A 15036-nucleotide genomic window follows, 5' to 3' on the forward strand; every position below is an offset into this window, starting at 1 on the left:
GGGCGGGCGCGGCGACGCTACGGAGTGACGGCGGCCTTGGCCAATCGGAGCTTCAGAACGGCGGCCGCCGGCAAGCGCCTACCAATGGGAGCTCCGGGTGAGGAGGCGGGGCCACGTCCGGGCACGTCGACGCTCAAATTAACTTTATTGTCCGCTTCCTAGTCGCACAAAAGGCCGACAGGAGCCGGCCAGCCAGTTTCCTCTGGCTTTCCACCGCGGCGTGTAGAGCGTGAGACATGTAGGCTGTCCGCTGCTGTCGTACGTAGCAGCGCTCACTGGATCACAGAATTGCCCATTAGGATTTTGGCTGCATTCATTCATGCGTGCATTGCTCTTCCCACATACGAGGTGTTCTTGTAGCACTGCTAATACATTGCAAAATAAAGGTTAGTTGGTGGTCGATCCACAGGGAAACGTAGAAGTATAAAAGCGTGTGCTCATTCCAGCTTTCGCCAGCCGCTGAGTGAGGTCAGAACGAGGAAGTCATCGTTAGGTGCCCTCAGTCACAGCACCGCGTGGATCACCACTTCCTGCAAACTCAGATCCTCCTGTGCCCCGTGAACCTCACTGATGTCGCCTCACATCGGGCTCCCGTCACTCCTGCTTACTCTGAGGGATTTCTGAGGGCCAGTCTTGCCTTCTGCAATCACAGCGAGAAGCATGATTTTCTAAAACACAACTGCCCATAGCCTCTTCGGTGCCACTGCCTTCTAGAACCAATAAAATGTTCTTAGTGTATTGACGAAGCTTCCCGAGCCTGTCCTTCCCTGCTTTTCAGACACTGGGGAGGACGCACTGGGCTAGGCAGGGCTGGCCCCTACTTGTTGTGGAGTTTACAAAGTCTAATGAGGGAAACCAACATTAAGCAGATGACCTGAGTGTGACCCACAGCTTGAAAATGGTGAGGAGTTCACCTTGCTGGCAAAACAGGAACTCCCTTTGAGGGCAGTAGATGGGTAAGGGCAAGCAATGAGTGACAGCTGGCTGGGGGAGGATGCAGCTTACGGGGGCTGGGCGGAAGCCTTGAGGACCAGCAAGGGCTCTGATCAAGAAGGGCTTCATGACAGCTACGCTGAGATGCTGAAGTTCTCGGGGGTAAGCCAACCCTGGATGGTTCATTTTATTTCAAGATATTAACTCGACACCATGTTCGCATCGATGGGACACAGGAATGAGTAAACTCTGTTTTCGGGAAGTTTAAGCAGAATAACCAACATATGTGTGTGAATAAATACTTATAATCTAGAGTTAGAAAGTGTTAAGCGAATTATAAGGCCACTGTATACTTACTTAGGGAATGAATCAAGAAAATGAGTTCACAAGTGGTTTGCTTCCAACAAAATCTGGTCAAAGATGAAGCTATACTCAGGCACATACTAGCTGTGTAAGTATTGAAATATTAGTGGAAAATAAAAAAAAAACCATCAATGAAGGGAAACTAAGGGAGGAAAAAAACATGCGTGCAATTGCAGATAATGCAATTAGCAGTATGAGGGAAGGGAACAGCTGACTTGCTTGAGCTTGTAGGGCTGCTCCAGGGAGCTTATTTTGCAACACTGCTCAGAGGCCAGACCACCGGTCAGTGCAGAAAAGCAACATGAAATCAGCCTGAGTCACGGTATATGGAAAGTATGCTGCCTGAGCAGCAGGAGAGTCCTTCCTCCCTTCTGGGTGCGGGTCCGCTGAGAAGCCCTGCTCTGAAAGGCCAGGCCAACTGCTCCTCAGCAAGCCAGCTTCTCGAGGGTGCTCTCCCTTCCCCGTCGCCTTGACGTGTTCCAGTAAATAAAGCTTTCCTCCCAGCCACTGCCACTTGAGGCTGGTTATTCGGCAAAGCCAAGAGACCCCTTTTGTCCATGCTAATATTTTTGCCACTCGTTTCTGGAATTGCCTCTAATGAAAACAACTGTGCTGTGAAAGGTTAGGCATCCGCCTGTGGCACCAGCATCCCATATGGGCACCAGTATGTGTCCCAGCTACTCCTCTTCTGATCCAGCTCTCTGCTGTGGCTTGGGAAAGCAGTTGAAGATGGCCCAAGGGCTTGGGCCCCTGCACTCATGTGGGAGACCCGGAGGAAGCTCCTGGCTTGAACCAATGGATGGAAGATCTCTCTCCCTCTCCCCCACTCTTTAACTCTGCCTTTCCTAAATAAATAAAATAAATCTTAAAAGTATGTGAGGTTCAATAAAAATTTCAATTTTTTAAATTCAAAATTCACTTTTCCCCTCTGCATTTAAAGGAGTCCTTTGGCCCACCCTGAATGAAGTATCCAACGGGAACTGAATCTTAGACAATCCCCTTTCCGAAGACCACGCCCTCTATGTATGTAACTGTCACATGACAGCATATTCCAGTGTTGGCTGCATGCCACGCAGTCTTTAAGGAGCTCCAGAGGCATCTGTGAACTTGTGCGGGGCAATCCCTGCCTGGGGGAAGTCATCATCTGTCAAGGGAAGACAGACAATGCAAGAGTAAATAAATAAACTGCTATTTTAGAAGGTGCTAGGTCTGATGGGAAAATCACAAGGGAGAGATGGCAGTGGGAGCTGATGCAAGTTGCAGTTCTAGCTCAGGGGTCAGGTTAGGCATCACTGAGATGGCTCAATGTGAAGTCAGGCTTGAAGGAGGTAAGGGACTTGGCCACATGGACATCTGGGTGAAGAGAGTTTAAGATAAAAGTCTCAGTGCCAATATTAGAATGGTCTTAATATTTTTAAATGTTTGGAAAAAAATCAAAAGAAGAATATTTCATTGTGGTGGAATGAGAAGGCCATGCCAACATGGCCGCTGGCAACGGAAACTGCCTGGCAACAGGCTGCGATTGGATGGCTTCAGAAACCACATGACAACAGAGCCTGACTGACAACAGGCTGTGATTGGATGGTTTCAGAAACTGCCTGGCAACAGGCTGTGATTGGTTAGGGCACAGACCGCCCCTTGACCGGATTGGCTGCCTTGGCTATATAAGCTGCTGAACCAACTGAAATAAATAAGTCTGCAGGCTGCTCACCTCTGGCCTGCTTTCACCTGGCTCCCAGGGTCTGTGTGGTGACTCTGCACCTCTTGCCCCCACCGCACTCCTTCTCTCAGAATGAATCCACCTCAACATTTCAAAACAGGAAAATTATATGGAATTCAATTTTCAATGTTCATAAATAAAATTGTGTTGGGACCCAGCCATGCTGATTTGATGACTGGCTGCCTTAGTGAGACAAGGGCAGAGTTGAACAGATATGATGCAGGCCATATGGCTCACAAAACCCAAAATATTTGCAAGGGTGTATATGGTTTCAGACACATAGAGGTGGCAATTTCAATATCACTCCCAGGACAAAACATTTAAGAAAACCAACCAATCCAAGGCCAAGTTGATCTTTGAAGGTTATTATCACAATTTGCAGTATTTCTTGAAGTCTTAGCAGTTTTCCTAGACTCCTTTATTCAAATTATTCTTCCAAAGACAGTGAACAGAGCAAGCTGGTAACAGGATTATCCACAAATTTCCTGCCATTGCATAGAAAAACAAGTTTTGCATTCTAACGAATGTTATCAATTGAACATCCCATACACTCAGATTTGTTTGAACAAGTTGTGTGGTGTAGAAAAGTCTCTTCTCTTTCCTCTCTGAGACTTTTTTAAAATAAAAGCTTATATATTTGAAAGGCAGTGTTAACAGAGAGAGAGATATCTTCCATCCACTGGTTCAATTCCCGAATAGCTGTAAGAGCTGAGACTGGGCCAGGCTGAAGCCAGGAGCCTAGAACTCCATCTGGGTCTCTCACATGGATGCAGGGGCCCTAGCACTTGGGCCATCTTCTGCTGCTTTCTCAGGCACATCAGCAGCGAGATGGATTGGAAGTGGGGCAGCCAGGAATTGAACCAGAACTTATATGGGATGGCCGTGGTGTGAGCAGCGGCTTAACCCACTGTGCCACAACGCCGGCCCCGCTGAGGCCCTTCTTGCTAAACATGAAGACTGGCTGTGACTGAAGGTCAGGCTCTGGAGCCCCATGACTTAGCAAACAGCAGGCGGTGCACCTCAGTTTTGAGGGTAGAGTGAATAGGAGTGAAGAGGACAATGAGGACTCGAACGAGGGGCATACAGCTTCCACCTTCCACATCTGACACTGCAGGGCGAGAGCTCGCCTAAGAGTGCAAACACAACCAGGCCAAAGAGGCAGAGACAGGCCATTCTTCCCAACATCGTACAAGGGGCTCGACCCCACTTCTCAGATGCCTAAGCCAATCCAGTCACTGCTGTGCTTGAGCCTGGGACAGCTGGAGTTTGGCTCTCCTAACTCAAAGAGTCCTAATGGGAGGAAAGAAGCCGAGAGACGGAGTAGGAAAGATCCTCAGAATTGGTGGGAATCGACATAAGGTGAGCAGGAGACAAAGACACTGACAGCGACCTCTTGAGGGTCACAAAATCAGAGGCAGGGTGAAGAATGGATCGAGGGGCTGGGGCTGAGGCCCAGTGAGCTAAGCCACCACTTGTGAACTGCCATTGCACAGCAGAGTGCCAGTTCCAGCTCCAGCTGCTCTGTTTCCAGTCCAGCTCCCTGTTGATAGCCATGGGAAGGAAATGGAGGAAGACCCACACACGGGGGCCCCTGGCCACCCATGTACCCTTGTGAGAAGTCGGCATGGAGTTCCTAGCTCTCAGCTTCAGCCTGGCCCAACCCTGGTGCAGCCCTTTTGGGGAGTGAACCAGCAAACAAAGATTTCTCTGTCTCATTGTCTTCCTGTCACTTTATCTTTCAAACAAGTAAATCTTACCAAAACAAATGCACATGAAGAAACGGGCATCGCAGAAGGGACCTGCCTGGGGAGGCTGGAGTTGGAACCTGATGACTTCGTGGTGGCAGTCGCCTGTCAGTACCCCTGGGAGGTCAGGATGAAGGTGAGTGGCCGAGACCAGAGGTGTCCCCTGAGGAGTCATCAACATAAAAACATGTGATTGAAATCTCGAGCATGAGCTCCCCAAGAAAACAGTGAAAGCAAACAGGCCTGAGGCTGTAGCCTAGGAAACCCTAGTGTCCACACAGGGAGCAGCGTGGGTGCATGGGAGAGGCGTGAGGAGAGGCGTGACGCGTCATGGGAACAGGGAGAGGAGGATAAAGAGAGCAGGTGCAGGCTGGGTTCCAAGGGGCAGAGAGGGGAGGCTGTGCAGAGGCTGTACAAGCGACGCCAACCTTTGGGTGATAGAACCCTGTAGAAATTTCCCCTAAAAATGACAGGAAACCTACCTGGGAACGCTTGAGCACAGCCCACAGCAAGATGGCACATGTAACAGCAACCGGCATCCTGTGAGACTCAGCCACTGCTTCACCAGTCTCCTGTGCGTAGCCGTGTTCTCTCTGCTCGTTTCCTGTCTCCCCAGCTCTGAGATGCCCACAAAGGCTTAGCCGGACCTTCCAAATTCCCGAGAACCGAGTCTTCTCCAGGATGCTCGGAGCCAGGCGGTGGCTGCTACCATGGGGATGCCCCCCGCACTGGGAATTCTGGTTCCTCAAAGGCCCTGGGCCTGCGGTGTAAAAGGCCTCTTCCTGCCAGGTGGGCTCCCATGCAGGCTTCCCTGGGGGCCAGATGTCGTCTCCCTGTGCAACGACAGCGCTGGGCTCTACTGCAAGTCACAGAGAAGGCAGGGGCTGGCGAACCCCCCTGGACTTGCCTCCATCCACCCTGGCTCTCAGACCTGTGCGCCAGGCTCCATGTTGAACCCAAGCCACTCCGCCTTCTGTTTCCAGGCCTCCTGGACATATTCTGTGCTCACAACGTGCAAAACTCTGCATGGCTCACAACAGGTCAGCAAAGGAAGCGGTCAGAGCTGGACGAAGAGAGTGGGGAACAGCCGTCCTCTGTCATTTCAGTGGGTATTTATTGACAAGGTGACCATTAAGCTGAGCCACAAAATTTGAGCTGTTACTGGATTTCCAGAGGAGCAAAAGTGCAGGGAGAACGACCTCAGCTTTGTCGGGAAGGGTTCGATCCCGTGACCTGCAGGTGGGTCAGGGTGGCAGCAGGGCAGTGAGCGAGGCGGGGGCAGGGTGGGGGGGCAGGGAAGGTCAAGCGAGGAGGGAGAGATGGAGTGCAAGGGCTGGCCAGCAGGGCTGGGTGCCAGGGCAAGAAGTGGGGGGTTTTGTTCTATGGGGAGTCGCAAGCCGTGACAAGTTTTAAATGGGGTTGGACAAACTGTGACTTGGCTGTAACACTGTGTCGGGGGCTTGTTTGTCACCCTTATCTCTCTCTGCAGCCATTGTTGTGAGTCACCAAGAATCACCCATGGGAATCCCTCACCTTCAGACCTCCCGGTGAAGACCTGGCTTTGTTGGAGGAGCTGCACAGCCACTGGGGTCCTTTTGCAATCATGGAAAATAAATTCTAAGGTTTAAAGAGTACCCTGGACAGAAAAGGAGAAACAGCCCCTGTTAGTCAACACATACACGATAGGACGACTAAAAGTATGTGGAAAATGGACTTAAAAGTTAAGTTTATGTGGCATAGCAGGTAAAGCCACCACCTGCAGTGCCAGAATCCCATATGGGCACCAGTTCCAGTTCTGGCTGCTCCACTTCCGATCCAGCTCTCTGCTATGGCCTGGGAAAGCAGTGGAAGATGGCCCAAGTTCTTGGGCCCTGGAACCCACTGGAGAAGGCTCCTGGCTCCTGATTAGTGCAGCTCTGGCCACCTGGGGAGTGAACCAGCAGATGGAACACCTCTCTCTCTCTCTGCCTCTGCCTCTGTCTGTCTGTGGCTCTGCCTTTCAGATAAACAAATAAATCTTTTTTTTTTTTTTAAAGAAGATGTTTATTTTGGAGCAAACATGTTGAAATCCATGCATAGTTTTTTTAGTGTGCTCATTTTCCACAAACTTTTTGAAGAACCTTTGTAGGCATGGATTTCAACATTTTTCACACCAAAATAAACTTAATTCCAAACTTACTTAAGGGCTCACCTATAGTCCCAGCTCTGTCATTGTGATTTGTATTCCTTCTAAAATTTTTATTTAGAAAGCAGGAGAGAGGCAGAGTTCCCATCTTGTGGCTCACTGCCCCAAATGCCTGCCACACCTGGGGCTGGGGCTGGGGCTGGGGCTGGGGCTGGGCCAGGGCCAAAGCTAGGATCTGGAAACACAGTCCAGGACTCCCCTGTTAAGTGGCGAGGGCCCTCTCAACTTGAGCCATCACCACTACCTCTCAGGATCTGCAGCTGGAGTCGGAGCAAGGATTCAACCCAAGCACTCCGAACTTCTGGGCTCAAGCAAGCATCCTCTCCCCTAGGCCAAATGCTTGCTATTATGGTGACGCCCGAGTCCAACATTTTGCTGTTTTCCAATGAGCTGTTGGCCCCAATTCTTCCTGTAGGCTCAGAAGAAGCCTGATGGTTTCCCTACACATCCTTTCTCTTAAAACACTCGCTGGAAAATACTGCAAATGCCCTACTCTATTGGGGTTCCATAGCAAAGAGGAAACATTGTGCTGTTGGTAGCCCTGGTTCCTGCCTAAACACTTTGTCTGCTGGCAGGTCACTCCTCCCGCAGCCTTGACAAGCGCGGGCAGTGCCCTCTTGGAAAACAGGTGCTCAGGCACAGGCGTCATTAGCCAGTGCAGAGGAGACACGGTCTCTCTCATCCTCCCCTTCCCAGCTGCCATCACGCAGCTTCCCAGAGGGCACTGGTGGAACCTGAGCCCTGACCTCACTGGTCCCGCTAATGACGCTGGAGGGATAAATACTTCAGACTGTTACTGAGGGTTTGGTTATTTCCCCAGTGAGCCTGCCTTGCTGGCAGCGTACGCTTCAGCACTCAGTGGAGTGTGTGTTTCTAACGTGGTTGTCATCTTCACACTCTTTCCTCACGGCCAGGAATACCTGGTTTGGTTTTCCCGATGGCACAGGTCTTCTCAGCGCCCTGGGAGATACTGTAGATCCCAGCCTGTTGGTTGCAAGCAGTGCTGGACAAAGTGATACAAAGCAGTCCCCACATGTGAGCCTGATTCCTGCCTTGAACCTGTTTTCCACACACGGTGCAGGGTCAGTTCCTGCCCACTCCTCCAGGGGTTGCATGTGGCTTTGGGGGGACTTCTGAAATGCCAAGGGATGGGTGGCAGGGGGTGTCCAGTGTCCTCACTGGCTCTCCTGAGCACCCCCTGAAAGTTCTCATTTCTGCCCAGTCCTGGGTTCTTGGTGCACCTGTCATGGCCGCGCGTGGACAGTCTACTGCTCACCTCCGCACACCATGTGAGTGGCAGCCACTCCCATATCTCTGGCTTCTGTGGCCCAGGGGACATTGACACCCTGTGAAACTGAGCAGCTCTGCCCATTGTCTACTTCAGACTGCAAATGGATGCTCTGTGTGCAGCCCTCAGATGCGTTCTGTTTGAGCTGTACTATCAAGTAAAATATATATTGGGACCAGCACTGTGGCACACTGGGTTAAGCCCTTGCTTGCAATGCTGACATCCCATGCCGGAGTGCCAGTTCTAGTCCTGGCTGCTCTGCTTCCAATTCAGCTCCTTCCTAGTGTGCCTGGGAAGGCAATGGAAGATGGCTCAAGTGCTTGGGTTCCTTCTACCCACCTTGGAGACCTGGATGGAGCTCCTGGGTCCTGGCCTGTGGGGAGCAACTGGGAGCAACTCGGACTAGACTGTTACTGGAATTAAGACTTATTCTATGCATCTGCTCTCCCACAATATGGCGCTGGGAGAGGAGCAAACAGCTTCTACACAGCTGCCTCCAGTTCAACCAATAAACAGCAGGAGCTGCTCCTGATTGGAGGAGAGCAGCGTACTCGGCGTGTGGGTAGCAGAGTTGGGATTGGTGGAAGAGGACTATAAAGGAGGAGAGAGACAACATGCACCAGGAACATCTATCTGAAGGAACACCTGTGCAGCCCCGGAGAGAGCTGGCCGGCGGTGTGCCTCTCCCCCGCGGAAGTGGGGAAAGTGGCAGGGGGAACCGCCCTTCCACGGAGGTGGAAGGGTCGGTAGCCAACCCGGGAAGAACCAGCAGCAAACCCGGGGAGGGCCGAGCAGACAAAAGAACAACTCAGGGTCCTGTGTCGTTCCTCCACGAAGAGGGGGAGCGACACTGGCCCAGACCTGGCTGTTGTGGCCATTTGGGGAGTGAACCAGCAGATGGAAGATGTCTCTCTCTCACTCGCTGGTTTTCAAATAAATAAATCACACACACACATATATGTGTGTATATATATGTATATATATAAATTTGATACCACACTTATGAATCAGAAGAATTCATGTATTCTAATTGCTGTCATCTTTTCCTGTTTTATCGACTTTTCTGAACCCACAATTAGCCTTATAGCATTTTTTTTTTTTGACAGGCAGAGTAGACAGTGAGAGAGAGAGACAGAGAGAAAGGTCTTCCTTTGCCGTTGGTTCACCCTCCAATGGCCGCCACGGCTGGCGCGCTGCGGCCAGCGCACCACACTGATCTGAAGCCAGGAGCCAGGTGCTTCTCCTGGTCTCCCATGGGGTGCAGGGCCCAAGCACTTGGGCCATCCTCCACTGCACTCCCTGGCCACAGCAGAGAGCTGGCCTGGAAGAGGGGCAACTGGGACAGAATCCGGCGCCCCAACAGGGACTAGAACCCGGTGTGCCGGCGCCGCAAGGCGGAGGATTAGCCTAGTGAGCTGTGGCGCCGGCTCAAATGACCTTTCAAACTCCTTTTTCCCTGCTCTGCTTCCCACTCTGCCCTGAATGGAGCAAGAGGCGCCACACCCCCCAGCCCTTCTCAAATTGTGAATGAGGAGCCAGCTGTGCGATTCCCAGCCCATCGGAGCTTCATCTGGGGGACTGTGTTCCAAGATCCCCAGCAGACTCCCAAAGCCTCCACTGAAATGGACCCTGCGTATACCACGTTTTTCCTATCGCCCTGAGATGTCACCAGGTAGCGCCCGAGTTAACCCGCCCCTCCACGCTCGTGTCCTGTCCCCTCCTTCGTGGTCCCTGGGAACTAGTATGGACTGGCTCTTCTCCAGCCCCAGCCCCACCCCCTGATCTGTGCCTCCCTAAGCCCTCCAGGTGAGGGGATGTGCTTGGGATTGATGACAGCCATCACAGGGCAGGCACCACGTGGGTTTCTGGAGATGACGTCTTCCATGCCTGAGAGCCCACCTCGGGCCGGCTCCTGGGCCTCCGCTCCTCGGCCACCCCACCTCCCTTCAGGGTCATTCACCCGTTCTCGCCCCACCCCCGAGCCCTGAGCAGCAGCTCGGACCACACCTGCCCTGCCTGCATCCCGCACGGCTGGGTCTCCAGAGAGGCAGCCTGCATTCGGAGCAACCTCCTCCCCACTTCTTCTGGTTTCCCAACCTTTCAGGCATTGAGTTGATTAAATTCAGAGCGAGAAATAGGCCAGATCCTCTGTTCCACAAACACTAATTACCTTCTCTGTCCCACTCATTTCCACCCTGGGAGGTGGAGGAGTTCTTTCCCCGAGGATGGCCCTCTCCGTGGTCCCCAGCCCTCACCGCTGGGCAGGTGGCACCAGGCCAGCTGGTGTTGGCACAGGTGTTTGTCCTAAGACCTTTCCCGGTTCCTCGGACAAGCACCGGTGTCCCTGCGGGGAGGACATGTGGACGTCTGAGCTGGTACTGCAGCCTGAGGGTCACAGCCTCGTGACCCTCAAGTTACACTCCCAGCCCTGGTCACAGCCGCTGTGGCACGGCCCCCACTTCCCACCTGCTGGGGAGGCCTCAGCCTGCTTGCTCAATCCCCACTTCGCACGGAAGCCCCGAATTTCGCTTTTCCTGGGATGGTTCCATTCTCGACAGCTCCAAGCCGACTTGTGATAAATGAGCGTAACCCTTCCCAGGATAAACACACTTGTTCTCTTGCATGCCTTATCTCAACCGACTGAACCAAAGTCCAGTGCACCACCAAGCTACAGATCCCTCTCCTCCTACTCCCTCCTCTACCTCTTCACCATGAATCTCTTTGCTTCTATCTTCAAAGTCAGCTTTCTTAAAGATGGTCCTCAAATCCCTCCAGGGTCCCGGGGCTGGTCCTTTGGGTGCCCCCCAACCCGCGGCTGCAATGGAATTCCAAATAACCAATCAAATCCTGGCACTTGGCTGCTAAAGCTTTTCCGGGGCCCTGTGCCACTTTTGGGATGAAGGTCAATGCATTCTCAAACCAGGTGTCTGAGAATTTGGCCTTGAACTTCCTTTCCCACCCTTGGTCCCAAAACACACTCGACTGCAGACACAGGGAGCAATGTGCCCTTCCCAGAAGGCACCGGCAGCTTTCCCACAGCTGTGGCTTCCCTGGGCCCAGGAGGCCTCCTTGCCTTCCTCCTTTCCCAGCCTGGTAAGTTCCCATCAGCCATTGCATCCCAGCTCTGATGTCAGCCATGCACAGGTGTCCCCGTGTCAGCAGGCCTGGCCAGTGTCCCCACGGTCTGCAGCTCTTTAATGAGGGCCTCTGCCCAGGACAGGTGGGATCCACGGTGCTGCCTCCCATGCACCTCGGGAAGCTCCAGGATACCGCGGGTGGATCCAGCAAACCAGCATGGTAGCAGCCCCCAAAGATCAACCCTGAGTCTCCACACCTCAACACACCCTAAGAGGCATCACCACAGTTCCACTCACCCCTAATCAAAGCTGGAAGCTCGCAGCAGGCCCAGCCTCTTGTCCCAAGTCAGCAGGGCCCGGGCTATGCCAGACCCCATGCACCCTGGGCCTCCTAAATGATGCTCAGCACTGCAGGAGGCGCAGAACCCAAACCAACTACGAGTCCATCACCTGTACTAGCATCAGAGCAAAGCGGCAATGACTTATGTTTCACTGTGGAAATTTCTGGAAAGTCGCATCAGGTTATCAGGAGTTTACACTTCTAGACTCATTGCTTTGCTGTGTCCGGCAATCTTAAACTATTACAAGACAATCCTTACCTGATCCTAAGTAAGCTTCCCTCGTGGACGTGACAAGATCTGCCTTAGAAGACAGCATCTGACCTGATGGTTGGGATGCTGTTTGGGCCTGGGTTTGAGTCCTAGCTCCACTCTTCCACATTTTCTTTATTTATTTGACAGGTAGAGTTATAGACAGAGAGACAGAGAGAAAGGTCTTGCCTCCATTGGTTCACTTCCCAGATGGCCGCTACGGCCTGCGCTGCGCTGATCCGAAGCCAGGAGCCAGGTGCTTCTCCTGGTCTCCCATGCAGGTGCAGGACCCAAGCACTTGGGCCATCCTCCACTACCTTCCTGGGCCACAGCAGAGAGCTGGACTGGAAGAGGAGCAGCTGGGACTAGAACCTGGCGCCCATATGGGATGCCGGCGTTGTAGGCAGAGGATTAACCAAGTGAGCCATGGCGCCGGCCCATGGCTCCACTCTTGATTCCAGCTTCCTGCTAATGCACAACCTGTGAGTCAGCAAAGTGATGGCTCAAGTAGGTTGGTCCCTGTCATCCCTATAGGACTGAGTTCCCATGTGGACTGAGGTCCCAGCCACTGGCTTCAGCCTGGCCCAGGCCTGGCCATCGTGTGCATTTGGGGAATGAGCCAGCAGATGGAGCTCTGTCTTTCTCACTCTATGTGCCCCCCAATAAAAACAATTAACTTTTAAAAGGACATCTACATCCCTTATCGGGGTGCCTGGGTTTGACTTCCAGTTCCCGAGTGCAGCGTGCTGCTAACGCATACCCTGCAAGGCAGCAGTGATGGTTCAAGTAACTAAGTACCTGCCGCCCACAGCGGGCACCTGAATTGCATTTCCAGCCGGGGTCTGGCCTAGTCTGGCCATTTGGGGGAGCGAACAGCTAGCTAGGAGCTCTCTCTTTCTCTCCCCCTCCACTCCAACCCTCTCCCCCACCTAAGGAGAGCTCGGAGTCCGGTGTCCTGCTGGGTACCAGCCGACTTCTCCAAGGCAGGAGACAGTAAGCCCGCTTCGCCTTGCCAGCGGCTGCTTTGTGGAGCCAGCAATGAACCTGGTTTGGGCTCACTCGGGCTTCTCCTCGCCCAGGGGATTGTTTACGTTCAATGGGGATTTTGTTCTCTCACCAAGTTCTACTGCGAAAAAGCTCTCCATCCTCAGACGTCAATGCCTAGCTCCTGTGAAAAACTCCACCGGGCCCGGAGACGACGCCCACGCGTGCTTTTTGCGTCTCTTTTCCCAAAACCCAGCGGCCGAGGGACATTCGACAATGCGGCGCCGTGCGAGAGCCGACCAGCAGAGGGCGCTCCCGAGAGAGCACGGCTGAGTCCAGCCTCCTTGCCAGGGAACTGGAAAATTCCCACACAGGAGGCACCACTTAATTTTAATTATTGTAATTAATGGTAAATTCAAGCAGGCTTTTACAGGACCGACACCAGCACAGCCACGCAGGGATGGAAGCGCCAGTTGTGGGAAAGCCGGCAGAGCGCCTTCCCGCACTGGGAGGGTCTCTCGTCCAGCGCCTTCGCTGTTGGCCAGGGTGGGGGTCTCTAGTCCAGGGGAGTGGGGTCTCCTCACCGAGATTCCCGGAAGAGCAGAGCTGCCTGCAGCTGGTTCTGCAGCCTGTGGCAGGCAGCACACGCGTGGTGAAGCTCTTTAGAACCACGCACGCGGGGGTTCCGGAGATGGTATTCTCAAACACGAAGTTACCCTGGCCTGGAGTTGGCAAACGTTTCCCACAGAAAGCCAGAAAAGAGAGATCTGCACTTTTGCCATACAGCTCCCGTCTGCCTAGTAGCCTGAAGGCAGGACAGAAACTAGTGGGGACCTAATGACGGTATTCCATACAATTTTCTTTTTTAAACACGTAAAGTTCTTCCCACCCACCTCCCCTTTCCTCCTTTCTTTCTTTCTTTCTTCTTCTTTTTTTTTTTTATTTGATTTATTCATTTGAAAGGCGGAGTCACCGATAGGGAGAGGCAGAGTGAGAGAGAGAGAAGTCTTCCATCTGCTGGTTTATTCCCCAAGTGGCCGCAATGGCCATGGCTGGGCCACTCCAGAGCCAGGAGTCCCATCCCGGTCTCCTACGTGGGTACAGCGGTCCAGGTACCTGGACCACCCTCTGCTGCTTTCCCAGGCACACAAGCAGGGAGCTGGAGCGGAAGTGGAGCAGCTGGGACTTGAACTGGAACCCATAAGGAATGCCCGTACTGCAGATAGCGGCTGAACCCCTTGTACCAAAGCGTTGGACCCTCCATACAACTTTCAAGTGTCAAAATATAGCATTCTTATTTTGATTTTTTCATCATTAAAAAGGGTAAAAACCATTCGTAATGCATAAGCCATACGAAAACCAGCTGGATTTGGCCTAGGGTCTGTGGTTTGGGAATTCCTGCCTTAAGCCAGCCCTCAGCCCACCCTCTATACTCTGTCTGTGTTTCAGAGAATATCTGTAAATCCTTAGCCCTGGGGTCTAGAAGTAGTCACCACCCCCACCCCCCACCAAAAAAAAAAGGAACCTCAAACAGAGGTCCTACTATGTCTATTACTGAGCTGTTAAAAATTTGAGAGTGAATTCAAGGATTAGTAAAAGCAACTGATTCTCAAGAATCAACACAATGGATTTCTCTTTCTGGTGTGAATTTTGACTGCAAAGAAATCTGTTCTCTTTACATGAAAAATTTTTAGAAAATGCATTTCTTGCCAAGGACGCCATCTGCTGGACTGGCACCAAATTGCAGGAGAGGGTGAGGGTGCCGTTGTGACTCAACTGCTGCAGCTTCTGCTTCCTTAGCTGATGGGATGTCAGCGAGGGTGCCAAGAGCCTGAATCCTGGAAGGCACTGAATGGATGGTAGCGTTATTACCCAAGACCGGGGAGGGGCCCTAAGCAATGCCTTGTCTCTCAGTGCGAACCAATGGTAGTGGCTCACGCAATAGGCCTGGATTGCAAGATCCTGGAGAGCCGGGTGCACACCACGTTCTTTGTCTTACTCGGCTCAGGTCAGTGCCCAGCGCCTAAAGAGTTCTCAGTTGTAAGGAGATGCTTGGGCCTCACTGGACAGCTGTGCACTGTCCACAGCATCACTTTCCAAGTTGCCTACTTCTGGCTTTCTGGGGACTCTGGACTTTTCTTTGCCACTGAG

Source organism: Oryctolagus cuniculus, chromosome 12, assembly GCF_051225735.1.
Source record: "Oryctolagus cuniculus isolate XC-2025 breed Fujian yellow rabbit chromosome 12, ASM5122573v1, whole genome shotgun sequence".
NCBI lineage: Eukaryota > Metazoa > Chordata > Mammalia > Lagomorpha > Leporidae > Oryctolagus > Oryctolagus cuniculus.